The sequence below is a fragment of the Malania oleifera genome, chromosome 11, assembly GCF_029873635.1.
Source record: "Malania oleifera isolate guangnan ecotype guangnan chromosome 11, ASM2987363v1, whole genome shotgun sequence".
NCBI lineage: Eukaryota > Viridiplantae > Streptophyta > Magnoliopsida > Santalales > Ximeniaceae > Malania > Malania oleifera.
The window spans coordinates 67,499,525-67,505,541 of NC_080427.1; positions in this window are offsets into that span (position 1 = coordinate 67,499,525).

Consider the following 6,017-nt stretch of genomic DNA (forward strand, 5'->3'; position numbering starts at 1 on the left):
AAATCAAAAGTCAAGATTAATTCCATGCTCTAAAATGTAAGGTAAAAAGTTAAAAAATAAAAATATGTTTTTAAAAATTTTTACATAGATTTAAAAAATTGAAAAGCAAATGACATTTTTGTAATTATTTTAAAATTTAAAAATAAAAAGATTATTTCGACAGGGTGACAAAATTTTTTTGTTAATTTATTTTGTATAGATATGTAAAACTAAAAATTAGTTAATTTTTTGTAATTTTTTCAAATAAAAAATAAAAACTGTTTTCCATTATTAAGAGAGTTAATCACTATATTTCTTTTCAAATCCTTCAACCTTAACTATGAAACATTTAAAACAAATGAAAACTTTGTAACAATAAGTTTCACATTAGCGAGTCATCAATTATCAATGTGAGATGCCATGCCTCAATCTTTTTAAATTCCCAAATATCAAAATTAATAATCCTATTAAAAAGGCTCTTTGCAAATCTATGGTCAAACATAGCTCATACCTTGAAGCAGGGACTATAATGAAAAAAATTTAACAAACTTTCTCAAGATAATTGATAATCTATTTTTATCTAGGCGGCGGTAATCTAATATGCCCTAGGATGAATTTGAAGGAAGCATATTTGTCTTAAAATAGGAAGGATCATCTAATTAAGGCTAAAAAAATTACAACATTGATATCTGTATTTAAACAGTAAATACTACTAAGGTGTATCTTTGAAGCATAACCATCAATATAAAAAGACCGGCCATAAGGTAGGAAACTCTAAAGTCATACAACCATGTTGAATGTAAAGAAGACATTATGTCGGAGCAATGTATTTTCACTACTCAATTTAAATCAAACTCTATCAGCCAACTTGTTCAATTTTGTATTCCCGATCAAAGTATAGAGAATGAACAATCAATTAAAGTTATTTGTGGTCACGAATGTACCTAAGTTCGCTTCAATGTTTTCAATCCAGTTATGAATAGAATGAATGATAATGACACGTGTACTCATGATGGTACACAATTCTATTGGCTATTATATTACCGCGAAATTTAGTTCGACATAGAGTTGTAGAATCATTGGTTTTTTTGGAGAGATTTTCTATTTTCTATTTTCTATTTTCTATTTTCTAAACATATTCATAAGGTTGAAGCTTGTGAAACCAATGGAATTTTTTTCACTCATTCGATTTGCAGAGCTGTTGAAACCAATGAGAAATACATGTATTAGTTTAAGTGGCGCATCAGTTAATAGAGGAGTCAATTTCTTTATTTGTTTTAAATTGATCTATTCTGTATTTATTTTGCATTTCATTTAATTTGATTGATATGTATAGAATTATTTAGTTTTGTCAATTTTAATTGAATTCCATTAATTTTATAATAAGAAGTTGATGTAATCCACCATGTTTTGAAATGGCATTCTCTAGAATTGCATTGTATCACATTTGTACTACACAATCTCATTGAGACTTAACGACTACAACGCCCATGGATGGATATATTGGTCTATCCTGTTTCATGGAGTAACAATGACTCGACTCCTTACATTGGGCATGCTAGTATTATTATTCATATCGTGAAATGGTTTTTGATTTATTTAACTTGCATGCTATTGTAAAGAGCGGAAAGATGTCTGTTCGTTGTTGTTTGATTAAAAATCAAACAACTTTTAAGGGATGATGTGGATTTAAATAGGTAGATGGTGGATTAATGGTTGTGAATGAACTTATTATGTCAACTCCTATCAAGAGTGTAAGGATGAGGATAGTAAGAATCATAGAAATCGTAAAAGGAGAGAAAAGAGAGAGAGAGGTGAAAAGTCTTAAATTAAGAATCACAAAAATCGTAAAAGGAGAGAAAAAAGAGAGGTGAAAAGTCTTAAATTAGAAGAGTTAAGGAGAGATAACTTTGCATTTCATCATAGTGTTGTAAATATTTTATATACTTCATCCGAGTTGGGTTAAAACCATTTTTATGCACCGCTCAAATTCCTCTCTCCAATTTCCTAAAATACCATTTAGTATTTGGAGCATAACTTTTTCTAAAGAACTCCAAAAAGGGTGATCTTGGTATCTAAAGAAAGCTAAGAAAAAATCCTACAACTTTTGTGTTGAAAATTTTCACAGATGAAAAGGTTTTGATAAACGAATAGGGCAAACCGATGACGATTTGGCCAAGCGCATCGATGGTTTTAGGTAGAGAGCTGAATGGTTTTTTGCCTGAGGAAACAATTGATAGTTTGGGGAAAACTATTGATAGTTTGCATCAAGATTCTACACCCAATGGCTATAAACGACTAGTTTTCACATTAAACAATTTATATATTAGCCCAATGACCATAAAACAGCTTGTTGCTTAGTTTGCCTATAAATACAAGTCCAAAGGCTTGTTTAAACATTGATCTTAATAGATATATATATCATTTGCAAGCACACTTCATTTAATTCATCATCTTTGTGCTCAACTTCTCTCTTGCTCTTCAATCTTAGTGTGATACATTACTTTGAGAGAGTTGTGTGAGGATTTTAATTGTATCAATTATTAGCTCATTCAAGAAGCATTTGTTTTGTAAATCATTTTCATCATCTTTCTGATTGTTGTAAAAGGGTTCTTGGTGAACCTAGGGTTCTTGGTGAATTGGGTTGCGAAGGGTTCTTGGTAAACCAAATTGCAATGATTCTTGATAAACCTTGTTACTTTGGGTGAGCATTAAGGGATTGGTTCCCTTGGAAAGGCTCTTGGTGAGCGAAAGGGATTTGTTCCCGGTTGTAAAGGCTTCTCGATCCACCGGTGAAGGATTTTATAGTGGACTGTGGAATCCTTGAGTGTGTCTCAAGGTGTAGACGTAAGCAAGAGGCTTGTTAAAAATGGTGTAGTCCCAAGAAAGGGGTGTTTTGGGTATTTAAAAATTAATGCAAATGTTTTAAATGATTTTAACTACAATTTAATCAAGTGATCAACCAACAAGAAAACCAATCAATATTCATAATATAAATAAGAAAATAAAAATATGCTCAAATTAAAGAGATTAGGGAAGACAGAATAAAAATGGGTTTTTTACAAGGTTCGACTATACCCACCTACGTCCTTGTCTCAAGAAAACTACTTGAGGATTTCACTATCCACTCCTTTAACAAGCGGAACCACCTCCCTCCTTCACTTGGTGAAGAAGCCTTTACAATCCCTCCGTACAGGTGAAGATGCCTTTACAATCCCTCCTTGTAGGCGGAGATACCTCTCCAAGCAATATCCCTTTGCTTGGCACGATTCACACCCAAACCGTCGTTTGTAGAAAGAAAAATCAAATGGTGTACAATAAATTCTCCTTAATTGAGCTAATGAGTACAATAAGAATAGCACACTAATACACTCTGAAAAAATTATGGATGGACCTCAAAGAGTATTTAGAAGGTGAGCACTTGAAGGGTGAACAATGAAATTACAAAGTGTTAAGAAATATTTTCAATAAAGGATAAAAAACTTGGATTTAGATGATGGAAGTGTTTTTATAGCCAAAATGGCCTACTAGTTGTTTTATGAACATTAGAGGCTAAAAATATTTATTTATTTTGAAAACTAGTCATTTTCTGGTTGTTATGCCACTTTTCCCGAGAGGTTCGGGTGGCTGAGGCGAAGGCTCGGGCTGCCAGATGTCAAATCTGCGAGTTTCGGTCAACTGGAGTGAAGATCTGGTCGTCAGGATTCTAGGTTTTCTATTGCGGACACCCTTCAGTATTTCAAGCATAACATTTTCTATAAAACTCCAAATTGGACATTCTTGGTATCAAAAGAAGTTAAGAGAAAATACCACAACTTTTATGTTGAACATCCGTTAATATCAGAAGTGATTGATTAAGAAAATCACTCATCAATACGGCAGCAGAAACATAAAGGATTTTGAACTTGTTTTGGAGTTTTTCATTCCAAAAATGATTTTAACAGTTTGCACATTTGTAAAATGATTTTCAACATCTTGAAGTAATTTTTACACATCTTAAAAATGATTTTCAATGGAATATAAAGTGCCTAAGGTCCAACTAAGATCTCTTATGTGCTTCTTCACATAATCACTGGAAGTGTACTTACATAAGTCCTATTTACAAAATACATGAAATAAATTCTTTAAATTCTTCAAGCTTGGACTTCATGTGTTCCATAATCATAGCCCTCATCTTCAAGCTTGGCCTTTATATGCTCCATGTTCATAGCTAAGTAGTATTGTCTTGTATGCTTCATGGTTTCCAATTTGCATATTTTATTGTGTTTAGTAGTACCTTAATACCTGTGTACACACTTAGTAGCACTATTAGATGTCCTAGTTTTTTATTATCAAAATGGGATAAAACCTAGAAAAGCCAAAAATCTCCCTTTTTTTGATGATGATAAACAAGGAGCCAAATGAGGTAGCCTTGTTAAGGCCCCCGCTTGAAAAGGAAGGTGTATTCCCAAGAGAAAAGGGGGGGGGGGGGGGGTGAAATGGGAATTTAAAATTTCTTTGATTAATTCTTTTTCAATTTATTTTAAGTTCAGCAACCTCACTAGAAAATTGATTTACAATTATAAGTACAATAGAAAATTAACTTGTAAAACTTTTACGAATGTGTGTACCCTGTTCAACACCTCAACACAATCCACACAAGATAAAGAATTCAGTAATGCTGTCAAGTTTTAGCACTTTTGTAACTCAAAGTAGAGTTTGAGAATATTTGTTTGTTGATAATAAGCCCTGTATTTGTGTACCTGTTTTCTCAATATAAATCACAATTCAAACTTCCAACAATCTTCCAAAAACTCAGACATTACATAAACTTTTAGTTAATTGGTCTTGGGTGTTAACCAATCAACGTACTCCCTTTAAGGTTTTCGCAATTTATATTGATCAACCAACGTACTCCCTTTTAATTTCCGCAATCCCAAAATCAAATTAACCCTTCGTTTAATTTCCAATCCACGAAGTGTATATGATCAAAAATTAAAATCCAACCACGCAGTTAATATAAATAGGAAATTAAATGAGAGTAGGGAAGAGGGTGAGACGAGAGTTTTTACGAGGTTCGACTATACCCGTCTATGTCCTCTCCTTAGGCTAAACCACCCAAGGATTCCACTATAACCATTCCTTTACGGGCAAGATCAACCTTACAATCTTTCCTTCAATAGGCTAGAGTACTCCTCTCCAAACGATACCCCATGTTTGATCCAACAATGATTCAAGAACTTGAACCGTCTACAAAACAAGAACAAGTTTCGGTGTATAAAGACACTCTCAACAAGAGCAGATTAGTACAACAATTCAGCACTAAAATATACTTCAATTCAAAATGATAATTGAAAGAGTTTGAAGCCTCTAGAAGTATATCACCGTGAGCTTTCTTTCTAGATTGAAAGAATTCGGTATAGACTCAGAATCGTGTGAGAGATTACCAGCAAACCTGACTAGAAAATTCAGAAAGTAATTGCACAAGAGAGCTTTTGAGAGTATTGAGTGTTTTGAGAGCAAGAAAGTTTGATTGCTGTAATTGATTGGTGTATTTAAATCCTTAGCCTTGGGGAGGTTGTTAATTTAGGTGTAATCCCAAGAGGAGGGTGAATTGGGTATTTAAAAATATTTTGGTACCTCAATCCTGAATTGAAAACCCAAACTTACAAGTACAAATTTGGATACACACTGATTTCGGTATTATACAACTAAATTGATTTAATCCGTGGATATCTCAATTAATTCAGTATTACCCAATTATTCTCACATAATTTAGATATTCATATATATCAATATTTAACACATGCATAGCAGATATAATATGAATATAAGTGTGGAAATATAAAGAGAGATAGAGAGATAGAGCGCAGACACTGAATTTTTAATGAGGTTTGGCCAAACCCGACCTACGTCCTCGCCTTGGGCAAAACCCCAAAGGATTGCACTAATTCGCTCCTTTAACTGGGAAAAAGCTTCCTGTTACAAACTCACTACTTACAAGAGGCACAATTTCCTCCTATTCCACTACTTACAAGAGGTGCAGCTTCCTCCTACTC